Below are 20,032 nucleotides of genomic sequence, written 5' to 3'. Positions count from 1 at the left end.
GCTACGTCAAATTTTGACTGAAGTGAAAAGTTTTGTCAAAATATTATTTTGGTTTCATCGTGATTTCATGGCAAAAATATGCCAGCACATGTAATGTTCCGAAACGGAAATCTTATTGATAAGAAAAGAGTTTAATTTTAACAAAATACATAATAATTATAATCATTGTTTAGATAAATTTAATTACTTAACCCCATAACGGGACTGTGGGAAAGATTTCGTAATAAGATTTTAAAGCAAAAATTAAAATTTCATAAAAAGCAAAGCATAAAAATTCTTCTGATAAAGCCTTATAAAGCTTAAGTGGTTTGCGTTCCAGAGCTCTTTATAGCCGCAGGTTCAAATCAAATCACAGGGGACAAAAGTTTGTAAGATGAAGAAAAAGGTATTTTTTTACGTCAATTAAGTAAGTACTTATTAACTATTCGCGTAAAGTAGGTATAAAGGTTTTTTAGTGCTAGTCATCATGTTACGAGCTCATCTACGTATGGGCAGAATATAGCATTCTTTTGTTTTATGAAAACAAAATTAATTTTATTCTGTTGACAAAAATATTTAACCCTTCAACATCTATTTTACAAACGAAATAAAATGTTTTGGTTTGTTGCTCTCCAAACCGGCTAACATCAACATGCGGCTAATAACCGAAGTTTCGAACGAACGACGAGTGTTATCGTTCTTTAGGTCCCGTTCAATGCAACAACCGAAACGAAAGGCCATTCGTTCGCCGCGCCATATTGGATCTCCCCGCGAATGCGTGCGGACGCGCGTACGGTACCGCTGCGTGAAGTGACCAACGATGAAATAACAACTTTCAAAAACTTTGTGCAACACCCCTTCTACAATACAACATAACTGTGCAGTGTTTTCCTCCCATTTTCCATCAAAAACAGCTTTCAAAATAACCGAACCGTTCGAAAGACCGCCGACTCGAAATGCATGCATTCCACCGAGTCTGTTGAACTTTATTTTTTTTCGTTTGGTGTACATTTTTGATTCTTATCAAGAATTGTTTATTACGTATTTATTGTGGACTATAACACGTTTATAACACAACAATACAACAGTGTGATTTGTGAACGAACTTGTGATATCGAAGTTGGCTTTATAAAGACGTGGATTGCCGATAAAATCTTGGTAAGGAACACTATTTATTACTTTTATAATGGGTTTTATTATGTTTCAATTAATAAACTCATTGCAATAACACAAAATGGACAAACACGCAACTTAATCAACGGAAAGATTTTTTGAATTATTTCTGTTAAGCACTAAATTACTTAACTAAATCGAATATAATAATTATGTTGAAATTAGTAAATATTTATGAAATAGAGCCTTATTTTAAATATTAAGTTTACGAATGTTAAATCAGTGACCTTAAAAACAGTGAAATTCGGCAGTGAAAGGGTTAAACAGAAAACTCGTTAATGAAATGAATGACAGAGAACATGCAAACTATCATATTCATTGAGTTGAATAGATATTTAATTGCTTGACTAATTAATAGATCGGTATCATGTAATAACTGTCTTGCAGGAGATTTACTACATTCTTGAAAAAAACGCAATAACTATTAAGCATTTTAATCACAAGTAAGCCACACAGAGCCGGATTCACCAACCAGTTAAAAAGTTATTATTATTGCTTTATTTTTAACCGTTGAAAACGGAAAAAAGGTGTTTACAAAAAAATGGCCAGATTAAAAATCGCCCGTTTAGTGCGCTCGCGCACGCCTAAATCTAGATTGAAGAAAAAACCTATCCTATGGTAGGTAAGAATTGTCTTTATATGAATGAAGCACAGCCTTTACATTGGTTTCTTATCCTGCAAAAGTCTACTTATAACTGTTCAAAACAGAAATCCAAACATAATAATACAAAAAGTAAACACCTGCAATCCATAGACAAGTCTTTGAACACCACCGGCGGTCATGATAGTTTACTTTGCCGGCACATTCCTAGCTGACAGCTTTTTTATCATAAGCTTCTTGCAAACAACTTTCAAAGGCACCGCGCTGCGTTCCTTAGAAACTTTAGAACTTATTCGCAGACGTCTAATACATTATCAGCATAAAGTACACACAATATAACACCATTCCGAAGTCATCACGTCGAGAAACAATGAAACAAGCACCCATTCAGAGTCGACTAAAATGTTTTCAAAGGAATCCTGTTTGGTTGCCGGGATGAACAAAACTGGCGACAAACAGGCGGGCTGACCAGCCAAAGGAAACGGCTAAATAACAACCTTATCTCTTTGACATAAGGCCTGACAACTCTGAACCCTTGCTCAACTAACCTGCCAGGTAAGCCCGAGCTTTACTGTCCTTTATTAATGCTCATCTGCAGCAGATTTCGATTCCTTTTCATGTGACCGCAAACTCAAAAACATAAACAAGAAAGTAACGTGACGTATCTTGCAATAGCTCACGGTTAATTCGGTGAGATAAGACAAGAAGTAAATTATGGAAGCCGCCGCAAACCCTCATTTAAAGTTAATAACAAGACGGCGAGTAATGATGACTTGGTCTCGATGGAATTCCACTCGTCTAAGCCTCTGAGGCATAGGGCACGCAATTAACTTGCTTTGTCAATTTAATCGATTCCATAGGGACCGGTTGCCCGGTGACTGTACGAAAAAAGAAGACCCAGGCTTCACATTCGAGGTCGCAACCCAATTGGGACCAGTCTCAGGTACGTTTTGTAGTACACTTTCTCCGATGCGTGACGCGCCCGTACATTTCACCGGCATCGTACAGGTGTCTTCCGAACTCGCTACGAGAGATATTTTTATGATGTGCGATTCTTAACGCGCTACTATAATGATTTGCAAAACACATACTTTAATACTTTCTCCCAAATATAACAGGTGAAGCAGATACGTTGAAAGTGCAGAGATACAAAAATGTAAATGCAAGTGGATATTAGAAATCCAAGACAGATTGTAAGTGGGTTTGAAGAACATGCAGATGGCTCAAATTAGAATCTTTTCGAACACGAGAAAATATCGTTGACCTCTAAAATGGGCATTCCACTGGTCATTGTTAGACGCATAGAAAAAGTCGATTATCATAGCGCGAAATAACGCACGACTTGCCAAGGCGCTTTTAGATAATCACCGGCCATCGTTGGAAGCTATAATACTGAGAAACTTATAAAAAGTGCCCCGACGAGGTGCGGAACAATCGGTTACATCTGAGCGGTGGTTATTGCCACGCAATTCTATTAATTTCCCAGTGTAGTAGAACTCGATTTGAGAACTGGATTATTGAATGGTAAAAAGCGAAAACGAGTTAAATATAAATACACTTGTAGGTTTATTGTATTAGAGCGATCGAACGATGCTGCTAAAATTATAATGCACACCACACAAAACGTGAATGAAAGAAATTTAAAACTGAATCGGCAAAATTTAGGCGTTTCTTCCTGTTGTTAAACACATTTGTTGATCAAATGTTACTGAACATTAGCATCGCAATCACTTTTAAAAGTGACGACAGCCTGACATCACTGTTTAAAGGCCCCCATTCAGCAAAGTTGCAAGAATTAACACAAAAACAATAGAGTCAATCAATCACTCTCAACTGTTACAGGTGGTAAATTGAAATTCCTCAGAGAAACTGAACAGGCATGCCGTGAGTCAGTAGCTCGATTATTATGTAGATTATCATTAGTTCAGTCGAGGCTTTCAGCCGAGAAATGCCTTGTTTGAAACAAAACGAAGTTCGTTAACATTCTCGACGTCTTCATTCGCAACAAGGACACTCAATTTCTTTCCAAGTTCATGGTTTTTAAACTGAAATAGGAAAAAGAAATTAAGACAACCAGCAAAGCAAAAGAAATTACATTAAAATCCTATCATCATATCAACACCAAACGTAATAGAATTTAAATTGAAAGTTACGAAGCCAATTACAGAAGTTTGAAAACTGGATCCTTTGATAAGTTTAAATGATCAAATCAATCGTAACAAGTTTCTTTTCACGTTAAGAATTCAACGTATCAACTGCTGTCATGACTCAAGTTTCAATACGTCCATGAAACATACATTTTAACCTTTCAAACAGACATGAATTTAAATATTATTTCACATGAAAAGGCAACAATTTCTATGACTTTTAACAAAGGGAGTGAGAGAAACTTGCACAAGACACCGGAAGACAATATCAATGGCATCTTTCTTTTCTTTCTGAAGAATTGGAGACACAAAAATCCACGGAAATAATGGTCTCTCGAATACGCAAGGCTTATCCAAACCAACAACTTTTATCTAAGAATAAGATTTCTTATCTATAGGTGCTCCTAAAAGTGAGATATTTGTCGCCAGTTATCGTGATAATGAGCACAAAGACAATAATGCCCTTTCAGAAGCGTCCGGTTGTAGGGAGCTCGGTAGCGTTTTATGTAGGGCAATCGCACGGGATTGTGTTACAAACGGTTGGGTTTCATCGTGTTTCTGTCGGCTGAATTCACCAGGCCAGTAATTATACATTATACTATAGTATTAATATTTAATGTTCTGCAGGCGACTTGTAGTAAATGAAAAGTGCGTGACTTGGATATGAAGTTTCGAAGCGTCTTCTCTTCTCGCTGTCTTTTCGGACATCATTTATTTAAATTAAGTAATTTTGTAATTGCTCAAAATAACATGATTGTATGTTAACTTTAGTTAAATTCCTCTCTGTTTTCGAATGGTACAGATAATATGTTAGCTAAAGTTTGAGATATACGAGTAGTTCATGCCTGATATTGGTAGGTAGAATGTACAGACCAATGCAAATCCAAAAACTTTTCCATTGCATATTTCATACATAACATTATGGTAATCATACATTACAATTTACATTGTAACCTTAACTCGGTCAGAAGGCTTCGTAAACTTTATAGCGTGGGCGATATGTTTCCAAGTTAGTATGACATGACTTTAGTTGGAAAAGGAAAAATATCGTTCTCACACTGACAAGGCCGAGCTGTGACCGTGGGAAGTCGATCTAGGTAACAAGAGGTAATCTAGTCTAGCCATTAAGTCATAGGAGGCAGGCATATAATTTTATGAAAAACCAACTTTGTAGAAGGTAATGACTCGCCTTCCAATTATTGTAAGATAAAGATGCTAGATGCAAAAGTTAAAGAAATGTTTCCAAAATATTGTAGTCCATTTTATAAGTTCACATCGTTGTCATTATCAGCTACAGTACCTATGTATGACGACTCTCTTTAGTTCACTAGATGCAAATAGAAGAAGGAAAGTTTCCAAAAATGTTGCAGAAAAATTCAGAAAGATTTAAAACGATGTGACGATGTACTATGATAGCCAAATTACGTCATTGACGGACTTTTTTCACCATCAGAAAAACCCAAGCTCCAGCATTTAGGTTCTGGTCAATTTCTTGATGACTCCTAAGAATAGGGTAGAACCTAATAAGGATTAACTGCATCCATCTGAGGCAAACTCAGCTCTACATTACACCGTTGCGCCATAGGAATGCGCCGTGTGAGCATGCCCACACACATGTGAGGGCCCAACCGATCACGAAGCACGATCGATCAAGTTGCGCAAGCACGGATTTGTTCACATACCAGCCCGATCTATTTTACAGAGTCAATTTGACCGTCAGATTTTTACTAGAGACAATGTACAATAGGATAGAAACCTCGAGTCTAGTGTAGAAACCGCTGTTAAACTGGGTGAGGTTCCTTAGGCTGCGTTGCGTTGTTTAACTTTAACAAACTTCAAAAGTCTGTCAAACTCCATACTAAAAATACCGGTTATGGCTATAGTTACGGTTAAAGATGTGGTTAAAGTAATGCGGTGCAACTCAAGCTTAGTGATTTCAGTCAGGAATATTTATAAGTTACACTGCAAAGAAAAACTATGATTTACTAAAAACTTTTTACCAATGCTTCATTAAATTTACAATTTATATTCTCAATGAAGAGACAATTTATTTCAATAATCTAAGAACAATAAGATGTTAAGAAAATTAACTAACATAATAGAAATTTAATTAAGTAGCACTCTCTAAAATCAATCGTTTTCTAAGTAAAAATAATATTCTTTGCCGGAATCTCTCGACATAGGATAAAGAAAACAGTTTCTATTTACTGTTTAAATAGAAGTTTTTCTACATTATAGTCATGATAACTGCAGAAAAATTGTAATAAACGTGAGAACCGCATCTATCGTATATCTATCTATTACTGCGATTTTATAAATCATCGTTTAACGCAGTGAAAATCACTTTCAAGCTCAACTGCACGCATCTCAAGATGATAATATTAAAACAATCGGGTTTCATTTTCGTCTTGATTGCTATTAATTGGAGATTTTTTGCGTTTACATACATTACAGTCTTTATTACAATAATAATTGCGAATGTCGTCAATCGATTGTTCTCACTTGATTGAATTAGTGTTCATGCTTCAGATGATTCTCATCCAGTGAACAATGCATTTTACAGGCAAATAAAAAGAAACAATTAAAATATTTTGAAATTACAATGGTAGAGAAGCCTGACGCTCGCATGTTTGCCCTTAGTCGTTTTACGACATCCACTGAAAAAGTGGTCATGGTCCATACATCAACCAATCTAGCTAGTGTGTATGCCAAATTCTCCAGCCTCTGGTAAATTAGAGAGCTCATACTCCTGCAATGGAGATTATGTGACCCAATGATGATGCACAACTTAATATGGCTTCGGCTTACGTCAAAAATATGAAGAATAATGCAGCCTTGGCCTGTGCAACTAACTAGGGCACTAATCTAATAACGGGAAGCTTGTCAAATGCTGCCCTGTCCCTTGATCAGTAGTCAGCAGTGTCAGTATTAACCTTATTTACAATAATTTATGAATGAATCTTGCTAGAATGGATAGTTCTCCCTAGCTTTTCATCTTGGTATCATAAGGGGGTTCGTGACAGAACGACCATGGACTTGGACTTTTCGTTGGCATTCTTTTCTTTAAATCTTTATTTTGACCCTTGAACTAATACTGCGAGACTAATAGTACTTCGTAGACTCTAAGGTCATATTTTGGAATTTATTTCCCTTTCAGCTGTAAAGAACTAGCTGTTATGAGTAGGAGACTGGTAGTCCTTACTTAAGTAAAAAAAAGTATTATAGTATAGAGTATTTTTCTTCCATATTTATACCGATATGCACAAAACGATCAAGAAAATAGATCAATAACAACTAACAACCAATGCGCTAGAGTTGCATTTCTGTCAGCACTTGCCTTTCAACAATTTCCTACAAACAAATTGGTCAATTTAAAACGACGTCACACATCGTGCTAATTAATCCGACAATTACGTTAAATGGCAATAACTGATACGTAAAGACTGGTAGTTTATGTAAAACCACGTTTCCACGCAATTAAATATTTGGGTAATTGAATAGTAAACATTCTGTGTGTGCGCGTGCGCGAAGACAATTAATTTTGTTTTGTCTTGCCACGCGTTGTCGCTATTGCAATTTTTATTTAAATGTTACGTACTAGGATTTTAATGGTATAATAAATAAATTAGAGCAAGTTAAAAATAATGAGATAAAAAAGCTTCACTGATTATAAAAGCAGATAAAGGATTTGGTAAGTTAGAAAAGGGTCTATTGACTTATGATGATGACGGATGATGGTAAAGTAATAATTTGTCTACTGATGATGATGACGGATGATGGTAAAGTAATATTAATTTGTCTCGATCAATCGGGATAGATTTATATTAGGGTATTTCAGATTAGTGGCACGTCTAAAAGAAAATATTGTTAATATTTAGAAAAACATTTTGTGATGCTATCATTTGGGATAAAATCTTCGTGAAGTTTGACAGATTGTCTCTTAGGAAAGTGGTTTTACTTGTTTTGAAAGCAAATAATGATCTCAATAAGTGCAATAATTATGTAGATAAGTATACTACTCGTAGTAATAAACGAGACAGTTACAATACAACAAGGAACCTTTCAGCCAATGACGCGGGAACAGCTGCGCAAACGCAGAACGTTCTGCGCTGCGCACTGCCACTGCAGCGTTGTTGTCTCAACGAATTTCTGTTTCGATACATACCCCAAGTGTGACGAATTCAAAACAAACGGTATTTTCCGATGGCCTATTGATCGTGTATATCGCAAAGATAGTAAACAAAACGCCTCACAATACATACCTACTACTAATGTAAAAAAAACCCAATAAATGAATAAACTGAGGATGTAGTACCACCTGCTTAATATTTCTAAAGCTAATATTAAAACGAATAAACTTGATCAGACAAATGCCAGTTACATAAAATACAACTTAAATTGGCAAAACACCCTAATTTATAATTTTTTCCATTTTCTTCAAACAAACAGTAGATAATATTGAAACATTTTGAGCTGTTGAATAAAATTAATCATAAAATATAACTCTTAATTAACTAGCTAAACTAAATATTATTGTTCGTAATAACAACAACAATAACAGTGACGTAAATTATTCAAAGATGCAAACAAACTGAAAACATATTTTTGTTTTTAAAACATAATCCAACCGTCCTTTTATTTGTAATTAGTGTTGTTAACAAATTCATTATCTTATAACAAAACTTCAGAGGCATAAGCAATAAATAGCAAAGCATAACAATTTACACAATGACGTTGCGAAAGCATTACATTATCCTTGCAAGAAATCGTCAGAAGCGTGTCAGTAAGCGAATCAAGGAACATAATTTCGTGCTAATTTAGGCGCGTACGCACAATCCCTCATGACGTCACGACTCACGAAGTCACGAGAGTCAATTGTTTCTTCGTTGACGTGCACCTGTTCCTGCGTAATTGCGATAATTAAATTGATTATTGCTTATTGACATCGAAGTAAAATTAGTAGGCCTACTCTTTCCAAGTATTCTTGTACAGTCATTAATAAGTTGAAGAATAGAACATGAAATATCATGAGGATTGGCTTCTATGACAATATTATTTGAATATTTTCATAGTCAGTATTCACGATCACATTAGCAAATTGTACTATGTTAGTATAATAATATCTACTATCATGAGTAAAGTCTTATTTTAAAAGGATGCCAACCTCATGAAGTTCAAATTCTGTAACAGACGAAGTGACTGAAACTTTAGTTTCACTTCTTAATCCGTACGCTTCTAAAACATTACAGTAGCTTGTTAAAATTGTTGCAATTACTGCATTTATTACAACAGTTGCTCAAACACCATTCTCCATCACAGAGATCTGTGTGGTCTCTAACGCAATAATGTCTGCTATTCCACAAATGTATGGTGACTGCATTTTTCTCAACTCTCCCAACACCTCGAAAGGGCTCATGCCTCGAGTTGCCCGCATTGCTTTGCGTCTCGCTATGCTCGTAATACGGATAGGTATAAGTAAGAAGTACTATTAACTATCCATACTAATATTATGTGAAAGTAGCTCTGTCTGTGTCATTACCTTCTCAAACCTTTAATTTAAAACTTTGAACAGATTTTGATGAAAATTGATGTAGAGATTGTTTGAGTGTTTTTACATCCAAAAAATCATCCCTTAATGGGGTTGAAAAGAGGGTGGATCATCGTGAAAAGGATGAAAACTTATTAAGAAACTTTTGGCAATAATTAAGTGATTTTGAAAAGGGTATGTTACACACTTCTGTTATAGACCGAGGGTTATGCGGGTAAAGCCGCGAGCAAAAGCTAGCACTAGTAGTCCACATAGTACGTATTACTGCCTGCTCTAAAACTGGGCTATAGCTGGCTAGAATCCGTAATGCAAGCCGAGTTGTTGACTGTGGAATCGAGGGCTGGCAGGCTGACCCAGAATTCGCCGGCATTTTCAAGGAAAAAGATTTGTTGTGTTTTAGAAATAAATGGCAAGAGAAAGTCTGAAGGTCAAGGGACAAATGAACACGTGTCACGTCAGCTTACTTTCACGTTGTTGCGATGCATCGTTTCAGGATTTACTAATTTTAGTGATGATGCATTTCGTACCGTAAATGTACGAAAGTGTTAACCGATATAGATGTGATAAGAATTATTTACAGTGCAAATCTGATAATTGCACAGACGGTAGATAATGAGGATAATAAACTTTTAGTGGGGCCGTCTCTGCTATATTTTCGAAGACAATACCTATGACATCACATCAAGCAAAGCAATATCTTAAACAGCTGTAATAGGTGCTTTTTTTGCAACATTTATGAATATTCTGATATGCCATTGTCTGTACCAAATAGGAAAAAAGTTGATTTCTTCATTTTTATTAAGACTGTCCTAAATTTCGAACCCGTCCAATTTATTTATTTCGTCCCATAAGGTTCAAGTTGCCAGGGTCGACCATCTGGCCAGTTTGCTGGGCCCTGGCTACATAGTACAGACCCAGGAGTACAGACAGTTATGCCATTTGCCATATTTAGTCTGCAATAATAACTGGCAACCCTGCAGCCCAGGCCACCATAAACGCACCGTCTATGCGCGTGACCCGTTTCCACATGTATGGATATCCGGTTGGCTATGCGCAGGCGCAAGATAATGAACTGGCTTAATAGGAGACGAAATGCGTGCCTTTCTATCGGTGTGGTCATAGGTGTTCCCAATCCGTCCAGCATAGTGATTAGCTGGCAGAAGTTTTATGATAATTAGGAAGATGGCTACTTCAAATGACACTTACTATGATGTCAGAGCCTAGACTTGAATGATTCAGGTATAAGGGGACAAAAAAGTAATTTTACGGACGTCCAGAAAGCTTTCTTGACTTGAAACTTGGTAGATTTCATTATCTGTTTTAGAAAAAAGATAAATTCTTGAAATCAATCTTGGAATGGTGTTTTAATACAAAAAATAACATTGGTCAGTATTTAACTAGACTTTCTCGATTTTAATTATAAAAATCTGCCCTTTTTTTCTTCAAAGCAATTATGAAAGGACGGTAAAACCTCATAAAGAGAAATGGCTGGCAGACTGATTCACTTTAAAAGCCTTGAGACCTAATAATTATAATATCCATATTCCATAATAGCCATCAGGTGCAGACTACATCAAACTGAACATTTTTATCTTATCTTTTGTCTCGACATCTGTTCTACTTTTATACCAGCCAGTTTTATTGGCTAACAATGTGAAGAGAAGACTCAAGATTTGTGTGAAATTGCAATAACGATGCTCTTAACACCTGGCGTAGAACTAGTTTTGCGGGAAACTTTGCTGCATTGTGAACCTTAAGATGAAGAAGATAAAGATGAGGATGAAGATGGGAAGGCAATCTTGCTAACGGAATCCTTAGTTAATTGCTTGCCAATGATTGAAACAGATACACGTGTTTTGTGTCTGAGATTGAAGATAACTTATTCTAGCGCTTCCTATTTGTTTGCTAAACTTTGTGCAACTTTTATTCATAGTCCTCAATTTCTTCACTCCTTCAAGGTTTCATCATTTCTTTAAAGTAAGAACTCTGGCCAAAAAATTATATTTCGTGATTCGGAGATCAGTTTAGCTCTAGTTCCTAACGGTGCTGCGGCTTATAAAGATTGACACCGGGATTGTGTTGTTAGTTGTTGACCTTAAACGTCTTATTCTACATGATAGATCAAAAAAGATCTTATTAATACAGCACGCCTGATTTAGTAAACATGACCTTTTTAAAATTGATATAAATAATACTATTGGCCTAGACTTTATCGATATTATTCATCAAGTGTTTCTCTGAATTTTGAAAGAACTGCGGTTTAATTAAAGGTTGCAAGAATCAAACTAAACACAATATTTAACAGTCCAATTTGGCAACATCATTTCGCCTCAGGCAAACGTGACGTCAACAGCGAGAATTAACTGATCCACGTTTCGTTTGCCTCACGAAATAAAAAACAAATACCTAGTTAATTACAGCTTATAAGGGACTATACAAACGGATCAGACTGATCTCGTCGCTTGCTCGTGAGTCTCGCGACATTGGCGCCTGTTGAGCTGGAGTCTCAGTTGAGGCGGATTACTTACTAAATAAAGAACAATCTTCAATCATTATGTCACTAAATGTCTACTCTCAACGACACATCTCTAATTTCATCATCATCATCATCAATTCAGCCACAGGACGTCACTGCTGAACATAGCCCTCCCCCAATGACTTCCACATCGCATGGTTGGTAGCAGCTTGTATCCAGCACCTCCCTGCTACCTTTATCAGGTCGTCGGTCTTCCAGAGGACGTCTCACGCAGCGTTTTCCGGTACGTGGCCAATTTACCAGAGGCAAATGTAGAATATGGCGTATTTCCCACGAAGGCTTGACGGTTAGGGAGACCTGGTCCCAATTTTGTCCCTTACTCACATTTTTTGTCATCCACGGGAAGACCGTGGTGAGCTTCTTGCAGAGTAGAATAGGATAGGATCAATCTTCAATAGATCGGCTCAAATAAGTAAAATAATTGATATTGAAAGAGAAGTTTGTCCTGACGAAATTTACCTAGTCTTCCGTTTTTTAACATTCCAAGAATAACATGAATATGAAATACAAACTGAAATACCCACGAGAGTGATATTTAGCAACACATGAATTATTCACATTTCTCGCAACTACAGGAAAATCACTTGTTTTCACGTAATACTCATTTAACTAGAATAAAATTATCTAAAACCGCGTTTACGTATTGTATTGTAGGTATTTTGTGTCAAATTTTGATATGGTATTTCCATTGGTGGATGCTGCTTTTCCCTATCTATTAACCATTAATGTGGGTAGACTAAAGTTACCTTTTCCTTTAACATTATCGACATCACTGTAAATTATAACTTTATTAGGTATTTTATTATTGGAGTTTCCCGCTCTCACTCCGCCGCAGCCTTGATCTTGTTTCACGTCTAACTAAATGTGAGCCACAAGATAACCGATAGCGTGTCACACTCATTAGAATAACAAATAAAATAAACCCGATGGGCACATAATAGACCGTGAACTCATTATGCAAAACACCATTCTTGAGTTTACGAATTTTAAAGAAGACGGTTACATTTTAAATTCAAACAGGCATTTGATAGAACGCTCGCGGTAGATCTAAATAATTGCTAAATTCGTATTGGTTTCGCGAATATTAAGGTGCGCATAATTTCGAATGATAATGACTGCTTGACACACTATCTTCTGGCTTGTAACACTAGTAGCCAATTGGGTATTCATGGAATATTGTAAAAAGAGGTTGAATTTCACTCGTATTTTGCATTTCAATACAGTTGGTAGTGTTTCCTAAATGTCTAGACGAAACCAATTTTATAGCGTTTTTAGGTATTATGCGCACACAAATACTATAGTTGTATGTTGGCGGCGTGCTCAGATGCCCTCAATGTGCAAGGGGGTTTGCCGCGAAGATCGGCTATTAAGCCATCTTTGGGCACACCAGCGCCGCCAAGACAGCTAGGACTCGGAGTGGTCGCCATGGCCGAAATCGGTTGGATGGATCATTTATTCATTATCACTTATAGTTACCCATAGGTGTTATGATTTGGTTCCAAATCCGCCGCTATAAATAAATAGTATAGGTATGTAATTGAGAACGTTATCAATTAGCTACTAACACCCACAAATCATTATCGATGATATCTTTTGTTATATGATATCGGATTTACCGAGCAGATAGGAATGAAAGGCTCAAAAATGCATGGAATGAGGCAGGGCAGGTAGAAACCTACCCAACTGGTTTACGTTTGCTCTTTTTTTCTGGGGACCCCTAATTTATAAGTTAAAAGGACAACTTTTATTGCCCGGGGTGTATTGACTTAATAGAAAGTTGACATGCGTATTTCACACATTGTTATTATCGAGGAATCAGTCATTGGTTTTGGGGAATTTTGTGGTGTAACTTTGATTTTTTATCCTCTATTTGCATGTATGTCTCTGCATGTTTAGTCTGTTTATATTATTTACTACGCCTTATACTATTGACTATAATTTCTTCGTCTTCATTATAAGCTGTATCATAATCCCAATTAGTAATTTTAACAACAACCACTCATTTTATACAATATCCTTTTCGTTAAATCGCACTCTGTAAGTTTCTGCAGGTGCGTGTATAATACTTAATTGGCAATTAACAGTTCCATAATAGCAATTTACTATCACACAACACTGCACATTTTGTATAACAACAAATCAAAACGTGATTAACTGATAAGCTGGTCGTGACCGGCCCATTCGCTACCAAGGTCCGGCCATTTGGTCAGAAATTGACAATTGTCTATCAGGATACTTGTCCAAGGATATCCACTGCATTCTGTTCTCTTCGTGTAGCTCGTGACCTAGGCATTTGGGCAGCAAGTGATATTGACATTCGTAATATTATTCCAACTGTCAAATAATAAAAGACTTTGAAGAGTTCAAGTGGATTCATTTGAATACAAAATTTTATTGTATGTGCATTAGCGCCTGCCTACGATTTGTTTTGATATAAGATTATGAGGAACTATGCCAAATATGGGTTGTAAGGTTTATTTGGTTTTACAAAGGAGTACTATTCTTTTTTTTATAACAAATAATTCAGTAACTATGAATAGAATAGAATTGAATGATCAAACGAACTTACCAAGTGAAGTTCGATCTAAATTATCCTGTTTTCGCCGAAGAGATTTATTTTACCATGTAGTACCCCTGTACGACAACCCAATCCGCACACAATATTCAGCGTAGTAGTATTAAAAAACAAAAGAGCGGGCAACCCCACCCCTACCACGCTGTGGGCTCGGTGTCCGAGCGGTCTCATTATATTTAGAGAAGAGATGACATTGACGTTTACCTCCAGGGAAGAAGATATAGAAATCTTCGGGTTGGGAGGGACCTTAAATCTCTTCGGCGAAAACAGGATAATTTAGATCGAACTTCACTTGGTAAGTTCGTTTGATCATAAAAAATGGCTACTGGTTAACATCGCGCGTTAACTTGGAGCTAAAAATGGGTCAAAGTTACGCGTCGTGTCACAACGCTTATAATAAAAATGTACGAGCACTTGCACAAAATAGTTGTTACAACCAACCTTTTGTTGGGTCTAATTCTCGTCACTACACTGCACAACTTAAAATAATTACGTTTTTTGTCGGTAAAAACGTCCTGGTGACGTCACTTAAGCATTTTTCTTATACTGCGTGCGGTCGTTGCGCGTGCGCACAAAGGAATGAGACCGCTCGGACACCGAGCCCACAGCGTGGTAGGGGTGGGGTTGCCCGCTCTTTTGTTTTTTAATACTACTACGCTGAATCTTGTGTGCGGATTGGGTTGTCGTACAGGGGTACTACATGGTAAAATAAATCTCGGAGGCGAAAGCAGGATAATAATTGTTTATTTGCATAAAACATGGTATGCAGTTGTTTGATGATTGATGTTATTATTTTTATGTATTCTTATTTATAGTTATTTATTTTCTATTTATCCTTTTGTATAGTCTTTAGACTGAAATATAATCCAAATTGTCAAACTTTCAAAACATTTAGAAGACCAACGAAAAAAGTTTTCATTGTTCCACAATGCGCGCAAAAGCCACATTCTTCAAAAGATTCCATTAATATTAACAAATCGTTTTCCAGAAAACCAGAGATCGATGCAATCTAGCAGAGGGTTTAAAAGAACATTAGTCCAAGTCTGGCATAACCCCACATGATATTACAAAGCTACCATTATAAAAGATCTTGTAATAGCTTAATTTCAAGTAACATCACATCACACAAATCATAGCGACAAGTGAGGGGTCTCTTAGCGTTTTTGCGACATTTTTTTCCTTTTGCAGATAAGAATCTACAATGCAGACCGCACACATTGTGGCATTCCAAGACGTATGGGCTCGTACGTTAAGTGAAAATACGAATTCTTATTTTTTTATAATGTTTTGTATGGGGCATTTTGAGTAAGGTAAACAACTACAAATTTCTTCATCTACATAACACACAGTGCTCGAAACCAAGACAATTTGATTACTAAATTTTAATTAAAAATATCCATGTCACAAAGTTTAATATTCAACGCAAAGATATCATGATTAATCACTTCAATAATAATAAAATCAGTGGGGTTTTGGAAATGCGTGTAGGTATGAAATTGTTAGAGTCAATAATTATCTTCAGATACAACATTACCAAGTTAGGCATAGGCATCTCTACATTCTCTACCCTGTTATCCTTCGATAAAGAAATCATATTTTAGTTTACATAAATTAACTTTCCTTTACAAACACATTCTGCTACCGTTACCATAACAGAATGCTCGTAAAATCCGACCTCCACACACGGCACTTATCGCTTGATATGATAAGCCAGATGTGGGCTGATAGTGGGAGTTGTTGCAAAGGCAGGCGTTATTGCACTCAAATTCCATCGGAATGTGGTCCTATGAGCTGGCCAGCCATGCGGAACTTTGGCCAAAGCGCTGTGACGAGTGGGCATTGGATCTAACTTTTTTGCCGCCAAGGTGTGCTGGAGCGCGGGAAGTTTTATTTTTAATCTGTCTTTGGGCATTGACGCATGTCATTGACTCGGTAATTCCTTCGCGTGGAATACTAGGCTGTATGATTTATGTGCATGTGCACACTGCCTTCTGGAGGAAATTAAAAAAAAGGCAGCACAAGCAAAAAACTATTGCTAGAGTGCGGTCTACATAAATCATCTCATCAATTACAAGTAACTTAGCTTTGTTTATAATAAGGACAAAATTATAATAAAATAGATGATTAAAATTTGTATAGTAACACTTGCACATTATATCTACAGAATACTACAAAATATCGCTTAGAAAAATGTGCACGATAAAAACCAGCTGTAGGTAACCAAAGCTAAACCATGGACTAATGAAGAATGAAACGACTAATGAATAATTTATAATTTATTGTGATTGCTGTAATTGAATAAGACTCAATTCAATTCAGTCTACTAATAACTCCGTGAGAAAAAGTAACTTTCCATCATGATTAGTCACATTGAGCTTTCAGATATTTTACAGTGTCTAGGCACCTAACTAGGTCTTCTAAAGAAAGTGAGAATTCCACAAAAATTTGGCTTTCTACACATACAATAACACTTAAATATCCAGTTTTTAAAAACATAATTCAATTTGGTGAATAGTGTTATTTTCTCTATGGCTTCCTTTATGAGATTGACAATGAAATTCAAAAAATAATAAATGAAGTGGTATGAAGAGTGAAAATCAAGATTAGGCTAAATACCTATAATGAATTGATGAGTCGTTGCCAAAATGTTTGATAATAACAAATTAAAGAATTAACAGCACGTTTGAAAGAATTCACTCTTATTTAATTAAATGAGAAGAAATAAAAGCGAACATTTTTGAAAAAAAAATATACGGACAATATGTTGACGATACGCTTTAATCTTATGAATTCCATAAAATTACAAGACAAGCAAGTGAGTCTTACAATCGTCTCGCATCAAGACTTTTGAAAGAACACGTTCTTAATCGAGATTTAGTTTTTTATTTCAATCTACACGCACCGGGTGGGGTTTAAGTCATCAACGTAACGTCGGCGGCGAGTGCGTGTAATATAATAAGCCAATTAATGTTTACGATCGAAAATTAGATATCGCGGAAACTGCTGAGATTTTTTATCTCGCAACACCTGACCTTATGGCTTGGTCGTTGACCCGAGAGAGCTTTGGGCCTATGTTGCGCTTGCGTTGCGACTCGCAGACCGAACGGCGCTGCGTCACGCTCTGTGGATTCGTAAGAATTATCTGTGGTAGAGAAGGCATTGCTTTCCGACGTACGATTTTAAATCGATTCGAATCGAACTGATATGCATAAAATTACAAACGTTTCTTTTTAAGAATTCCTCCCTTATGTATTAATAAGCAATTTAAAAAGGTGAAAGAGCAAATTAAACGCTCTCTCTCTTGAGTAATCAGATAAAAACTGTATTTTTACATCTCTTTGGGTAATGCTACTTCCCGAATCCATTGTACTCATCGCACATAATAAATCGATTACAAAAATATGTTTTGTTTGGTTGAACCAAGAAATCGATTCTGCGATCTCAGATCGCCATGCCTGCTCTGTCTGAGATCACTAGAAAAATAACAAGGATTAACTCAAGCATAAAATTGTACTTAATTGTTCGCATGTCTGCAAGTTCAGCCAGCCTTCTAGATGCAGAGTTTTATCTCGACATGCTTTATGGCAGGTACTACGTACGATATGATTTCTTGCATTTATATAACGTTTTATGGCTTCTTCATAATAAGGCTTATGTTGCCTTATCAGCTCGGCTGAAGCTGACGTGGTTTTATTTTTAGTCGGCTTGCTAATGTGCTACGCGTGGACTGTGTTATTTGCCGTAACGTACGCTTTTAAGTTAATGTTCTGATTTATGAGAGTTTTTTGGTGATCTTTTGCTAAAATGTACGAAAATGTGATAACTAAAGTCCATCGCACTGGTTTTCGGCTTTATGTTTATGAGGCACTTTTGCTACCTTCAAAGACCTTTTAATAAAATTGTTCTTTGAAATTGCTCGTCATGGAATCTTTTGAGTATTTAAAAGTGCAAAAATACTTGGAAAAAAAAAAACGATTGAAACTTTCTTTCCGAATTAAAGTGTACGGTTACCAGATCCAAAAATCAGTTAGATACCTAACAAAATCCCTATACTAACAATTCAGTAAACAGACAGATTTTAGGATTAGAACTACGTAAGATCAGTCAAATCTTAAGGACAATCTGGTCAGGTGGGGATTCTTGGATGGCTTGAACATGGAGTGCAGGTGCGGTTTTGTTCCCCAGTCGATGAATCACCTGATATCGTGCCCTGAGTGCACAAGCAACTGCACTCAGGAGGATTTGATGAGTGCTACTGACAACGCCACTCTTGTGGCGGAGTTTTGGGCTGACACTGTGTAGGTTTGTTGTCGACACGAAAAGGAGAAGAAGTCTAATCTTTATCAAAATTCATAACTGGCACCTGGCACTCTATCATCTTGTCAAATGGATAGAAAAACCTGAATTCTCCTATTATTTTACAACGTGTGACCAATTGCAACAATCAAGACAATTAAGAAAGCTTAATACATTAAATTGTACAGTTTTCCAGAATCGGCAATTTCATACCACCGTTAGCTAAAATTTGTGTTTCATCAATAATTTTTGCGTGGTGAATAGTCATTAGTTGTGCGTGTGGTCACACCTGATTGCTTTCGTGCACCAAGAAGTTGCAACCTCAGTATGCCTCAGTGGAGGAAGCTCTTGTGTTTTTCTTTAACGGTACGGCAGTCGGTATTTAGGACATGCAAATAATATAATGCCATCAGTATGATCAGGTGTTCTTTGGAATTGGGTCTGACACGTTTGTCATTGTTTCTCAATGATGTGTTTGTTTTATTTTCATTTGGTTTCCTTTATTTTTCTTGTATTTTAGTCAACGTTTTTCATTTGTTTTCCTCAACTCCGTCATTAATTGTTTAATTTACATTCAGAAGACAATTCGATTTTGTTTTTCCATGTAGATACTCGTAGACTTACTACAATTTAGCAGTTTAGAAGAAGATAGATGTTTTGTAGAATAGCTATTCATTAATTTCATTTTTGAAATCATTACTAATGGATAGGATTTTCTAATAACTTTCTATTACATAAAAAGGCTTTTAGATCGCTATTTTAGTAGCCAAATCACTATTAAATTCATCAAAACAAAATCAAAAACTTGTTCGCCGCCTTTGAAACAGACAGAATTGATTGGTTTTCGTCGGTTTTCTGAAATATGAATAAATTTACAATCTTTAACGTAATAAACGTTGAGATATAGATCTGTTCCTTTACTAATTCAATCATTCAAATCGGACATCAATATTCATCAAAATCAACGTTAATATCCTGTTTTGTAAGACATCATATCGTTTATCTATTGGGGCATATATTTCCTGTTTTTTGCGCACTTCACACTTATAATTATCCCAGCATTGCGTGCTTTCCTGAAAAGAAAGTGGGATATTATCATACTTATTTATACCAAAGAACGCCGAGGGGCGAGCTAGTTTGTGATTGGTTATGTGGTGTGGTGTCGTGTGGAACTGGA

This window comes from Ostrinia furnacalis, unplaced genomic scaffold (assembly GCF_004193835.3).
Source record: "Ostrinia furnacalis isolate ACB-3 unplaced genomic scaffold, ASM419383v2 OfSCF2928, whole genome shotgun sequence".
Classification (NCBI taxonomy): domain Eukaryota; kingdom Metazoa; phylum Arthropoda; class Insecta; order Lepidoptera; family Crambidae; genus Ostrinia; species Ostrinia furnacalis.
The sequence above is the reverse complement of the archived record's forward strand: the minus strand, read 5'-3'. Positions refer to the sequence as shown.